Source organism: Atractosteus spatula, chromosome 6 (assembly GCF_055471065.1).
Source record: "Atractosteus spatula isolate fAtrSpa1 chromosome 6, fAtrSpa1.hap1, whole genome shotgun sequence".
Classification (NCBI taxonomy): domain Eukaryota; kingdom Metazoa; phylum Chordata; class Actinopteri; order Semionotiformes; family Lepisosteidae; genus Atractosteus; species Atractosteus spatula.
In genome coordinates this window covers 54,143,176-54,157,799 of record NC_142711.1, presented here as the reverse complement: position 1 = coordinate 54,157,799, position 14,624 = coordinate 54,143,176, and the positions used below count along the sequence as shown (strand labels likewise).

At 38.6% G+C, this 14,624-nt stretch overlaps 1 protein-coding gene across 12 annotated transcripts in view; it reads right to left on the bottom strand.

Annotated features, from left to right (window-relative positions):
- LOC148833053 (histone-lysine N-methyltransferase 2C-like) overlaps nucleotides 1-14,216 on the bottom strand; it is a 158,107-nt gene extending 143,891 nt beyond the window's left edge. For 6 of the 12 annotated variants that reach the window (XM_088918211.1, XM_088918217.1, XM_088918216.1 and 3 more), the window contains exon 1: nucleotides 13,361-14,216. The gene's annotated coding sequence lies outside the window, so the exon portion shown is untranslated. Of the gene's footprint in view, nucleotides 1-10,483; nucleotides 10,548-13,360 lie in introns of those variants that run through there. The other 6 variants (XM_088918218.1, XM_088918212.1, XM_088918221.1 and 3 more) reach the window with 6 other exon arrangements.
- Nucleotides 14,217-14,624: the final 408 nt, after the last annotated feature.

The following is a 14,624-nucleotide window of genomic DNA, read 5'->3' as shown; positions in this document are numbered from 1 at the left end:
TTGTCAAGCCACCACTGGGTCATGAATGAGTTACCTTTAGGTAACACTCCTTGGTTTCATTCTAACTTGAATCTGTTCCAAAATATGATCTTAGAAGAAAAAAACCATCAGGAAGTGTCTGGTTTTGAAACCCTATTTTAAAGTGAGATTGTTTTTAGGAATGTTTTTGCAATGATATAAATTGAGACCCAGGCTAAATAATAAATTACATCAGAGACTGACCACCCCACACCAATTATCTTCATCGGCTCATTTTTCTCAAGAGCGATTTGCATGATTAGCGTCAGTTGCCTGATTTATATTCAAGGTAATGTAATTTTTATTAAACATGGATTGGGGTTGCTCGGGAGGGTGGGTCAATTCAAAATATATAATCCTAAATAAAAAAAAATACAAATAATTGCTGCCTTATACCACTACTTGGACATGCAATAAAATGACAATGTACGAGAAGTACATGTTTTTTAGAATTTCCTAGACCTGCATATCATTTGGTAATAGCTGAGGATTGTGTCCAAAAAAAATGGGGTTTTATAAAAATGACCATTAGTAGCTCCATATCCTGTATCCAATTTTAACTTTTTATTTAGTACACTTGTTGTTTATTAGTCTGGATGCTGAGAACATTGCTTTTAACTATTCTGGCAGGGCTACATTTTTTACTTTCTTGACTTGTCTAACATAAATGCATATAAAACAGTGAACATAAGACAATGTGTGCCAAGTACTCAAAGAACATGGTGTTGAGGTGTCAGCACTACGGAACAGAATATAAGTGTGATGACAAGCCCAACCTTCCAGACCTGTCCTCCGAAGACTGAACCTGTGAACTGAAACTCCTATTCAGCTAATACACATGAACAAGCACTTCGCCCATGCAGCCAACCAACAAGTATTCAAGCTCCTGCCAAAAACACTCCCCCGAAAGGCAGTGGTTTTCAAAGGACTTTCTTGACATCGCTTTGCCACAAGTTATTCTTCCATTTTCTTTCTTGCTTCCATTATGCGTTGTGTGCCATGCTTTTCACAGAGTGCAAAGCACCCCGCACTCATCTACAGAATAGGAAAAACTCAAACACTGAAATGCTCAAAATGCTCAGTTGGGAGAACGGAGATAGGGAAAGAGTTTAAATGAGTGTCTGCAGCCATATCAGAAACACAGATGTGACTTCAAAAGTACAGAGATGTGCTGCAGTCTTGGTTGCTCGTGATTCGACACCCATCAACATACATGGAAAACTAAAATACTGGACAATCGAAACAAACGGGCTAGGAATTAAATACAAAAAAGCAATCTGATTCTCACAAACTTTTGCTTCTGATTGAAAATGTTTTTTTAAACGTTTCCCTTAATTGCAAACCCAAGAAAATTGACATTTATCACTGCCAGAAAAAAACAGCTCAGTGTACACTGCAAGACAGAACAAAGAGTTTTTCATTTTGTTTCCCAAAAAGCACTTTTTAGATTACATGTTTTCAAATGCAGTGCGTAACAAAGACAAGAAAACATTGATTGTGTGAACTATTTTTTCATATGTACTTAAAAACATACAAATTAAAAAAAACCTCCTCCTTTGGGCTGGATTGTACAATGCTTCTTCTAACAGCTTTTAAAACAAGAAGCATCACAAGAAGAACTACCTTGACATGCTAAGGAAACTATTTGCAGTAAAGCTTAGACAAGATTTTAAGCTTTGTGCATCAATACAGTGAAAAAAGTTATTAAATGCAGAACTTAAGATAGTAGCATTAGATAACCTATATATAAAACTGGCATAATTATCTCTTGAACTTGATGTCATTATTCTGTGCATTTTTAAACAACTGTTCAAGCTACAGCAAAAAAAAAAGTAACTCGACAACTCGGTTTAAGCAGCAAGCACAAAATCTGTTGAACCATGTAAGAAAATAAGTTAAAACTAAAAAGATTACAGCATTCTTTAAATCAGAAATGAATGGAATCAGGTTTTTTTTTAACAACAAAACCTTACTGTTTGGTTAATAAGTAACTGCCTTTGTTTGAAACTCATAATTGTCATTTTAAAGTCATCGTGAAGATCCATTCCAGTAATAAAATATAAAGTCCATAAGGATAATAGTAACTGGAAATGCTTACCACCTAGGTACTACAGATACTAGAAAAATAAAATAGAAATATTCTAATTGGTAATTTGTATTGCTAGAAGAGTAAGGACAATGGAAATGTCATTTGGTAGAGTAAGCACAGACATGACTGCAGACAGCTAACAGCTGTTCCTAAGGCCTAAGCTTTTCTTAGGAAGAAAATTAGTTCTGGTGAGCAAAATCTCTTTTTTGTGTGATTTTTCTTGAAGAGTTTTACAGAGGACATGTGATAAGTCTGTGGGTAATTCAGGTTTTTATTTGAAGGCAGCAGTGGCTTTCTGAAGAGCCATTTTCATTACTGTTTTGTGAAAAAGAAGTTAAAGGGGTCTTTTTTATATAGAACTACTAGTTCTTTATGAACCTTAACAGAAGTTTTTAAGATTTCACTCAAACATGTGAACAACTGTACAAGGGCCAACAGACAAAGCACTTGTCAGTGATACTACTGCAGGCTTACACGTCAAGTTCTAACTGCAGCATCTCAGTTCTGCCATTTATGCTGTGTTCCTACAGACAATATACAGGAGATGGACCTATCCATGTTTCAGTGAAAACATGTACGTTTTCACCTTATGCTAGTACAAGGGTGGATTAGAAAGCAAAAGCAATTGAAAAATCTGCAAGTAAAATAAAACCCAAAATAATAATAAAGGTTGCCATTTATTAAGAACGAAAACAATGGTAAAACAATTTGGGAAAAATACGTAAAACATCCCAAAATAAGCACAATTTGCTTTCTAAACTCAATGATGCAAAATCCAGTGAGCAGTTGAAATTCGTGAAAAATGAGATGGAGCAAGGCTTCAGCCTTTGCCTTTTCAAAACAATACACCTCTCTATTGGGAAAGAAGTTCTTAGTTACTTCACACTGGAGTTATATGCCATAGTATTAAAAACAACAAGTATCCTTGAACATGAATAGTTCATGAGAAAGACCTTCAAATCTTTAACAGGGGGACACTGTTTATATTACAGGGATAAGCAACCCTGGTCCTGGAGGGCCTGTGTGTCTGCAGGTTTCCATTCCAACTCAGCTCCTAACAAGCTCAATCAGCTCATTAGGGGCTTAATGGGACCAATTTACCTGCTTCCTCAAACTCTTCAGGTGCTGGTCCTTTGAAGACTCCTAAAAAACCTGCAGACTCACCAGCCCTTCAGGACCAGGACTGGCCATTCGTGGCTAAAAAGAATCAGGCTGTCCTCGAAGTTTTTGAAAACTAATAGATGCGCGTGCTGGTTTCCTTACCAAGCACGAAATGGGAATTCAACCCACCACAATCATCATATACATAGACATATAGATATGAAGTCATGTGGGGGGGGGGGACTCTTAGACATTATTAAGTATTTGTCTTTAAGTCTAACTGTTCTAAACCACAAAACAGAAGATAGCCTACTATGTGACATAAAAGTAAATGGAGTATAAGAAAAGGTAATCTAATAATTAAACTTTGACGTACCTGTGGGGCCCGAGGGCCCTCTCATTCATTGTCTTTGAGCCTCTGATCTTTCTAATTAAAAAGTACTATTTTTTTTTACAGTTTTAACCATTGTTAAGATTTAACTGTCTACTACATTATCCCCACTATCCCCCACCATACTTCCCGTGAAGGAAGTTTATTTCAGAATTGCATAAACAACTAGAAAACCTGAACCTCAAGGAACTGTTGAAACCAGGGATCTCAAACTCAGTTCCTGGAGGGCGGAGTGTCTTCTGTGTTTTACTCCAACTGGAGCTGTCAATTACACAACAAGATTTTCCTACATTTTACTGATAATAACTTCAAAATTCCCTTCTTTAACGGGACAATTTGCTATGAAACACTCCAGAACCTGGACTAAAAGGGTAAGTGTACTATCAAGCATCAAAGATTTCTGTAGTCCCATCTGGTTTCTGAAGCTCGATGGTTCTGGCTCCTAAAGAAGGGTTTGACATTTCTAAGGAATTATTAACACGAATGTCAAACGCAATTGCCATCATTCCTAAAAGCAAATGCCAAGAGAGTTATAGGAGCTCAGAAATAAGGTACAGAAAAGATGTTTCAATTTAGAGAGACTTTGTTACAGAAAGGTATAATGCCCATGCAAGAGTTCTGAGTAATAATCATGAGAACTGACCTCATTATTAGTACTCTTCCTTTTTAAAGAAAAGGGTAATACATTTTTTAACTGGTCTTGGCTTGTCACTGTCTCCAAACATAGGGAGTGATCCTCACCTAGGTGCATTCTTCCTCTTAGCAGATTAGCACTACTTCCCTTCTGTTCTCAATCTTTCAGAGTCCACCTTTTCAGATAGGACCTGCAACACTCCCATATTCACTGGGTCACATTCTTCCACCACACAAGACTCCTTCCTGGCACATGTTTTTGTTCTTTACTACAACACAATGATACAATCTCTTTTTCACCGACATTGGTAAATATCTGATCTCGAACTTCTGTATTTTTTTTCCAGCACGTCCATTTTGGCCTGGATAAAGGCATCTGCTAAAAACAACTTTCATATTTATTCAGTGTAACAACAGAGCATCTGCTGGCATAGTCAAAGGCTAGAACAATGTGTGGCCACTGGCTTGAATATATGATTTGGATCCCTTTAATCTTGGAAAGCCCACTCTTCTCCAAGCTTCAGCTTCTTGGGAGAGAGAACCATGCACTTGGCCTAAATGTCCACCAAGTAAAACAACTCCAAAACATAACAGACCCCACACCATATTTCACAGGACATACGAGTGTTCTCTCACTCGTGACAGAATGTGCAAATTCCTCAATTTACTGCTTCTAACTAAAAGGCGAGATTCCAATGGTCTTATTGAAGACACTAACTGAAGACACCTTTTTGTGGCTCAGTCTCAGAAGAATGTCACCCTTCAACCTGGCCATAAATGGTATATTCATGCAGGTGATGATGAATGATAGTTTTCGACACTTGTATCCTGAAGATGCCAGTTTGTGTTCAAGATACACTTGTTGCCACCTGAGCCACTTATCTCTCAGCCCCTGGTGGTAAAGATATATTTGTTGTCCTGTTGAAGGGTTTAGTCTCCTAACGTCTTTAGTGTTAACTTTTTAATGTCAGGAAATTAGACCTCCATTTAGCTCCAGTACTTCCAAAGAGCAGAACGTTATTGGAAATTTGTTTCAGATTTTATTTAAAAGGAATACTTAGTATTGTGCTGATAAGTGTGACCCTTATGCTTTCTGTAACTCAATTACAAATTTAATCTGTGCGACGTTATAATTACAGGAACCATTTCTTGGTTTTAAGCAAGACATTGCCCAATCTATAACTAAGTAGAGTGATCATGTTTTCTGTTATTACATTAGTAGTATGAATAAAAATGGAGGGCACCATACACAGTCTTGAATACGCTTACTCGCAATTCAGGCTGAGCGACAGTCTCGGATGGAATAAGAGCAGAGCGGGATGAAACCGAGCCAAAGTTTCTTAAGCGCAACTTCCAAATTGGCAGCACAATCTGACTATGATCAAAACTAGAACTGCGAGACGAATCTAGCCAATGCGCGAGTCTCTCCCTGTGCCCTGCCCAAGTGCAGACGACCCAGCATCAGCATCTCGACACGATTTCTTTGTATTAAAGAACACTCCCAGTTTTGCGTCGGCAGCATGAGGAATGACAGGCTGGAGACGGCTTTACGGGCTCACTGACAGTTTTATTGCCCTTTTCATTACAGAGCGGCATGCTGATCACGGAGTAGGGAATAACCGGTAAGGCAGAAAACGTGCAGGTGGCCACGAGATGCAGAGATCAGATTCATGTTATTTTAGCCGATTTGTATACACCTGTGATCACTGTTTTAGTTGATCAATGTTATTTTCATTAACTTAAAGCCAAAACATTAGTACTTTAATGATCATATGAGAAAGGGTTACTTATTTAACCTGTAGTACATTATGCAAAAGTATAGGTGTGGGTTTGGTTATGAACAAATGTCTCTTCACGACAGCTGTGCAGAGAGCACTAGCAAATGTCGAGACACTACTGTTTATGTAACCAACATACAAAACCACCCTTCACTAAAGTTTCTCTTACACTTTTGCTATAACCCCACATAAGTGAAAATAAGCATAAAATAACCTTTTTGGGTTACCTTTACCAACGTAAGACACTTAAAGACCTAATGATTTCTGGATTGTATTTGCAAGGGTAGTTCTTCAGAAACTACACGTGTAATACATATTTCACGGTTTTGGCAAATATTAAAATCCAAAATGGAGGAGCAACATAGTTAAGGACTTTACCATACAGTATAAATCAGAGGAAGTTAATATGATAAAGGTACATAGTTAGAATGCCATTAATCACTGCTAACTCATTCTAGCCTTGAGCAACAAGAACGAGAATACTTCCAAGAAGAGTTCTATAATGCGAAATTTTCTTGTGTACTTACACCTCCAACCATGTGCAGAACTGAATTTATAACCAAAGCTTTTAGTAGCTCAATAAAATAGAAAATTCTGAAATAAAAACCCTCCAATCCTACAAGAACTTTTCATTTGCACAGTAGTTTGTCTGAAATTAATTTGACAGTAGGCTGTTCTCAAAAATAGCTCATAAAAACAATACTAAACTGCGTTTCAAAGAGTTTTTTATATTAACCACATAAGACTTGTTTTGTTTAAACTATTTCAGTCAAATCTATTGTCAAAACTGAACGATTGACAAAAGTACTTCGAGGCAGCCACCAGTGTTCCAAAGCTTCATCATGCACAATCCCAGTGTTCATTTTTAAATTAGGCTCCAGATTTTATTGGTACAGAATGTAATGTGGGCTGCAAAAGAAATGCTTTTCTCCCCGATAAACAAGAACATACATAATGAAAGATGTAGTGTCTTTTCTTGCTCTTTTCTAATGCTCCTTGTATTGGTTTCCTTCGTGCTCTACATGAGTTCTTGTGCCTCTTCTTCAAACAGAGATGTGGCAATTAAAAACAGCGCAGACAGTCTTTTCTAAGCTTTTGATAGATACTGGATTTAAGCAGGATTTACCCACGATATGCTCTGAGGCCTATTACTGTACATAATTGATTTGCAGCAACAGACCACTGAACAGAGCTTAAAATAATACGGATAACTTTCTTCTGCACGACTAAAACTGCATAATCCAAGGTCTTTCATTTTACAGTCATCATTAGCCTATCTCACCACAAGCGGTTGATGCAACACTAAATTATAGGAACGAGGAAGTGCTCGATTGTCTCTGACAGGAAGATGCTTACCATAGAGGAAAATTCTATTGCCTCTTTCTTTTGGAGACAGGGAAACTCAGGAAAGACCTTTTGTTGTCAGACTCACAACTAGTTTCAAATTGGGTCCAGTCATAGATTATGACTAGTCTGAAGAAAGTGTTTTAAGACTTTTCATTTTACATTAGTAGATATCTTTAATTATTCTGCTTTTCTCATCCACATATTACATTTTCAGACTTCATGATTCACGGCTCTAAGATTTTTTTTTGGGGGGTGGAGGTTAGGATGACTCAGCTGTGGTCTGACTTGCCAAAAACACTGTGGTGTCTACAAGGCAATACATCTTAATATTCTGCACAAAAGGAGGTACCTCTCAAACCAGTTACTAATATGGCAATCAAATACAAGACTCATTTATTTTTTCAGATCTGGAACTACTTTCCATCCCTTGAGGTTAGAAACAGTTAAGGGGTGTTTTTTTTCTATATTCTGGATTTGAACCAAGATAGCTGGAACTTTCTATAAAACACTACACCTCTGTTCTGTACGGTAAATTACATATTTTACCACAATGATGACGACCACAACAATATTTCTCTGAATAGATTACCATCCTATGATGTCCTATGTATTTCTATAAAAATTCATTTTTTCCCCCACTAAGAATGTAAAATACAATAAATACTCTTGATTTCCATTTACCATTGACGTCTTTATTAGTTTTTTTTCTAAAATGAGAAAATTAAAAAAAAAACATCCATTACTTCAGGCAGACAAACTAGATAAAAATGTTACCCAGGTGCAGTGTACTTAGCTTACCATGAAAAAAACATCCTATGCAAATTAAGTGTTATTAAACTTAATTTATCTGCCATCTTCATTAATGACCAAGAAGCATACTGAATTTATGGACTCCATAGAGACATTGGGGCAAACTCTTTAACTCATCCAAAGTCGATCAAATCAACTTTCATTTGGAAAAAGTTGTGTTTCCTTGCATAGCATTAACTTCAGTATTTCAGTATTGCTTTGTCCTAAGCAAAGAAATGGCAAAGGTTATACAACAAAAAAAAAACTGAAACATTAGATAATAGAAAAAAAGGAAAACCTATTACACTACCTAGAACGTGTATTGAAACACTTCATAAGTACAACATTCAGTTTTAATCCTAATTATTGATTATGCAGTGCACCACTGTGTTAGTCTGATATTACAAGAGTATGCGACATACATACATAAAAGGTTAAGTGGCACTCAGACTGGATACACTGCAATTTTCAAATCCACCTGCCAAAGCCCTCTTCATACCCAGTGCAAGAGGGCAGTCTTTTATATTACGCCCACATTTATAGGGATTTTGGGTTTGCAAGCAACAAATATTAAATACCAAGAAATACAGAACAGAGTTTTAAAACTAGACAGAAAGTTTAGAAATAATATTCAATAGTAAATGCCAATGTAGTTAATGTTTTTAACAATGTTTTAAGGAGGGGCAGCAGCCTGACAACTGGATTCAATTCCAAAGTTGTTTGCCTTCTGTGGAGAGGCTGCATTTTATTTTCCCTATGGGTTTTTGCCAACCAACTCGGTTTCCTGCTACCTCCCCCAAGCGGTAACTGATGAAGTTAAGCAGCGTTGCTAAATTGTCACTGTGCAGGTCACACAGGATGCATCCCCACTTTGTACTCTGTGGTTTAAAAACATACTGGGTTACTGTGACCCTTACTAGAAATAAGAGGCTTTCTGATGACCACACCACTCTGTAGCACCATACCAGACTTGAACCCGTGCATGTTATGTCCCTTTTCCCTGCCTTGTTACCTTTGCCACCGCGGGAAACGTAATAAGAAACACAAGTGTGTGAGCTTGCACATCAAAATGTGCGACAAACTTTTCGATTACAGAACAATCCCTTAGCTCAGTGAAAAGGGGACCACACTTTGCAAGTCTTACTGGCACGAACATAGTTACATCACAATCTTCATCTGGATTCCATCCCTTCATCATACTAAAATCTAGCAGCCACGCCAACTGTTCAGGAAACGCGTGTAAATGGCCAGGACCCACCCACACCTAAGTAACGACTCACATATAGGACAGTCAGAGGCAGAAGGAACACCTGAGGCACAGAACCCACACACACACACACAACTGCAGCAGATGACTCAAACGGGGAAGACCACGAAGACCCTCAAATGACCGGGATTACCTTTAAAGATAATTAAGCAGCAGGCATCCCTGCAATTCTATCCTACAGGTTACAGATGAGAAATGGCTATTCAGCCCACATAGGCTGCTTGGTATTTAATATCTATTGGATCTCAGTATACAGGATCTCATCCATCCTGCTCTTGAAATAAGAACCTTTCGTATAAAAAGAAAACTTTTTCATAAATTAGGCCTTACTAGTGCATTTAAAATCCCATGAGTGTACACTTGAGCAGTCCAGGTTTTGGAAGGTTGTGTGTTCAAACCACAGTAGAGACACTGCTGTTGTACCCTTAAGCAAGGTATTTACATTCAAATTATTTTGGTAAAATACCCAGCTACATAAATGGATGAAACTACAAACTCCTTGAGACAAACACAGATTACTCCAGGAAAATTAAATCTGTGTAAACACCTAAATATTTTTCATAAGCAGTCTTCAAGCTCAGCATTTCCTAATTTATGTTCTGCCACCTTCACGTAATGCTCTACACTTACCGCTGAGGTGTGTTAAATTTCAAATTTTATAAATCATTTGGAGCTTCGACAGAGTTTGTTAATCCTCCTATTTTCAGATCACCAGCAAACTTGACTAGTCTACTAATCATACCAGAATCTAGATGATATGAATAACTTACAAAGACCAAGTGTCCTAGTACAAACACCTGTGGTACTCCACTAATTACCAATCCAAGCATTCATACCTTACAATATCAGTTTTGCTCTTTGGAGACCAAGTTTAATTACTAGCTATAACAAACTATCAAATTCTAAGTATCCCTTGTGGACTAAGGGGCATGTTTCTTTGCAGTTGCTTAAATGCAAATCAGCCCTTCTGCCTACTAATATCACGAGTTAACTCCTCTAACAACACTCTGACCTGTAAACCAGTCACTAACGGAGGATCGTCAAAGTGTCTTGTACACGGACATGCTCACCTTTTAATGTTGGAATTTGCACTCCAACTTGAGATCACCACCCAGGCACTGGCAAAAAGATCGTTTTCAGACAAATCTTCATTTCTTTCTCTTATGGCGATGGCAATGCACTCATACACAGGATAAACCTGTTTAAATAAAAAAAAAGTTCCTTACAGCATTCTGGCTGTAGGAGCATAATGATATGGAAAGCCTTTTAATGCTTGTTGCTGCTCACAGCACATGGTGATGTAGTTATAACCACAGTTTAGAGACTTGCACTCTTCCACTTTTTACAGCACTGTCAACTGAATCCATTAACATTTCCAACACAATAATGCTCATATTCACACTGGGTTACAGGGATCTTGGGATCAACATCATTCCTGACCTGCTTTACTGCTAGATGCTAATCCATTGCCTGTGGGACAAACTGGGTGGATGCAACAGAAGAACATCACTGATCAGACAACTGCTTTACAGCCTGAATAGAAAACATGCCTGTGACCTCAGCGCAGCACGTGACTGTCTATACTGCACTTGCATGCTTGTGTACCAATGATGGACTATGGACTTTCCCAGCTTTGACTTATAGGCATCTTGTAGCCCATAGGACGTCCGAAACGTATGCTTAAAAGGTTGACTGTTGATATCAGGAAACCTCTCAGTGCTCCTTAGAATACACCCAAAAAATTCAGAATGCGTACTCTAAATAACAATCAAATACATTATATATACTGATGTCCCAAAAACACACAAATCACTGCATATACAAGGTATATTTAATGTAAAATGGCTTGCAGATAAAGGATACCCACGCTAAAAAGCATACAACTGAGCATTTTTAAGCAATCAGTATGTATTCTGTGCTCTCTTCATTTTGTATACATATGTATATTTAAAGTTTAGAAGACGACCTACAAAAACACTCTCGCGTGAGGTAATTCCAGGTGTCTTGATTAGGGTCTAAACCTTCAACACGGGGGGGGGGTATGGGGGGGGTATTTTGCTCCATGCTTTACTTACACGTTTCTGTAACTGCCTATAAAAACGCAGCTAAAATACGCTGTAGACTAAAACCGAACTGAATTAATCATTCTTCAAAAGTAGCAGTGCATTTCGCCCAAAGAAAGTGCATCTGTGAGCTAAAGAACGGGGGAGATGAGTGGGTGGTGAGGCGGTCATAGGCTCCTGTAATCCAACCAATTTTCTTGTCAGACAAATCGGTAGTGAAATCTGTCTAGTTTAGCACACTAAACCTCCAGATTCATCAGCTCCAGCTGTTCCACGTTGTTTTGGGCGTTAAAACAAATCTTTAATTCCACGGCAGCGACGACTCAGGCCACTCGACAAAGCTAAAAAAGCTGTATAAACACGAAGACCTGAAGTCGGTTGCTACCTCACCAGTCTGTGGCACATTTACAGTACGGACTTTTGACAACCCAAACATTTTAGTGCATTTGAACTTTCTTAGCGCGTTTAAAAAACGTGACACAAAAACAAATAACTTTCAAATACACGTCTTTATATGCCTTTACCTGCCCTAACTCCTCTCCACACCACCCAAGACCAACTCCGCTGAGAAAGTCATTCCTAGATAAGACTAGAAAACGACACTCGAGAACACAGTCAAGTGAAATGCAGAGACCCGGGATTTGGAAAGAGCTATCAAGGTAAACCGAACGACAGGCTGTGCGTCGAGCAGAGTCACATTTCTGGAAACAACTGGATCTCTCTCAGACTCCAATTAAGCCTCCCAAGCGTCAAATTACCTTTCTTTACACTTTTCTACGTTTCGAACGACGCGTTTTTCCCCAAGTGGAACTACAACCAACTACCCTAAAGACGAGGCGAAATTAAAAAAAGACGACCAGCCAAGTAAAAGGAGGGCAGAGACAGCGAGCACTCCCATTAACCTGAGGAACATTGTTACACGACAGACCAGCGAGCTAGTTTTGACTGCTCAATAACCCAAAGAATGGAAACAAAATCGCCACTCTTTTGTTTTTCTTTTGGTTGATTATGCAACCTGTAAACATCCGATAGTTATGGAATTTTTCGCCGTAAATAACCCCCCCCCTCCCAATTCTCCTTCAGGCCCGGTTCAAAAACGTTGGCCATAGAAAAACCTGCCCCTACTCTCCCAGATACATTTCAGAGTTACTTGTTACGAGAAGGTTACGAATCTCACAGCTTGTCTGCGTCACTGTGGCATCTGGTGAGAAAAGTGCATAAAAAGACTCGGGGATAAACGACTTTAAAGGAGTTCAGACCAACTTTTGCCACACAAAAAAAAAACTGAAAGGTACGCCTGAGCAGCTACAAACGAGACCCTCCTTGTGAACAATAAGGTTGTGTTGTTAACGCAGGCAGCCTGCACTGTTTTCACACAATAGACAAGTGACCTCTTTGGTCCGTCTGTTTCTGTTCATAGCACTAAAGCCAAGAGAAATTGAGGTTTTCAGCAGTTCAAAATCGACCCCTCCCCACGAGGGACTTCATATTTTATATCTCTAGTGTGGGGTTGTTGTTTTTTTTTACAGAAGAAAAAGAAGTGACCAAGCACCTAAACGCTGCCTGCAACCATTTCGAAATCGTGATTATATAATAAACGAGGTGAAACCGGAGCAAATCCAGGAAGGGGAAAAAAAAACGTTAATTCCCCCTGTTCCCCTCCCCACACAGACAGACACACACACACAAAGCTCCACGTACAGTTTTTTCGGACCAGTCTGTATATTGCGCTGTGTGAAATTCACCCCGGAGGTTTTGTTTCGAAAATGCCCACACCGCTGCGATTAAAACAAAACGAAACTGTTCGCTGGCGCAGGATACCCAAAGGAAAACGTTCGTTATTCGTTATTGGAGAAGGAAAACAAAACATGCAAAAAATCTTACCTTTTTAACCCTAGAAGTGTGGAATTATTGCCTTCATGACCTTTAATGTCATATGAGAAATGTAATACTTTTGTTTAGTATTTTTAGGGAGGGGGGGCTGGTGGGGGGTGGGGATATTTCCCTCTCCAGTTGTAGAAATAAGGAGGAAACCAATGCAGTTTACGCGTGTCAAAGGCATAAAATTATATTCCGAAAGGGCTTTCTTCAGTTATTTTGTTTCTTTTTTTTTAAAGTGAAATAGGTTCCAAACATCGAACCCAGTTTCTTTCCCTTTAAAAGAGATCACTTTCCTTTTTCAGGAGTGCACTGCAAAACACAAAAAAAAGGAAGAGAAACGATCTTTTACATCCCAGAAGTATCCCCATTTAATTTTCACCCGACAAACAACCGAGATGTATCCATCTTCTGCTGTTACGAAACTTCCAAGAGAGGAATTAAGAAAAATACAAGGGAAAAAAAGAAAATGCTTACGAAACCGATGTAATTCTTTTTTTCTTTCCAGCTCTCAGCCAACTTACACCACTATTAAATCCTCCGTGTAACTTCCTCCCAGCGTTCAAATTGAGTTGAAAAGAACGCGTGTCGTGTTCGAGCAAAATGTTCCTTTTTGCATCAAGAAAAAGGAGTTTTCCCCTTAAAAAAATCTGAATTTAAAGTTATTGCATTCACTCCATCATGGTGGCCATGTTTGAGAGAGACCCTAGCACCGCCTGTCAACAACCCTCAGACAACTAGTTCCTAATTAAACATTAAGTTGTCTGTAGTCCTTAAAAATCAGGTTTGGGCGAAACCTCATTGAACTATAAATACAATATGGGCGCTCGGTTTTTGAAAAGGGGACAAATGTGACATGACAGGGATTTTAAGGAAATGCGTTTTTTAAAAGACTTACTGACCCAGCGGAGGAATACATCGGAGTGCTCTTCAGGTAAAGAGACTTTTTCAACCATCAGCCAAGCGGAGACACTAAAAACGTGACGTGGATCTCCGGGACTTGGGCCGGTTTGTAGTTGACGTCTTATTTTAAAGTTATTTTAGCAAATACATTTTTTTTCCCAGCGCCTAAACATACCTTTCTATAATGTCATGCACTTAAAACCGGTTTATATAAGAATAGAGACGTGCGTTCGTGCGAGCAGTGTAGAATTAAACGACGTTTGCGAGTGTCGTGGTTTGTAAATGCTCGAATTAAAGACGAAAAATGTCCCCCCCCCCCGTTATTTATGGCTTGTTAATAAACATTTACAACAATTTTAACAGCAAA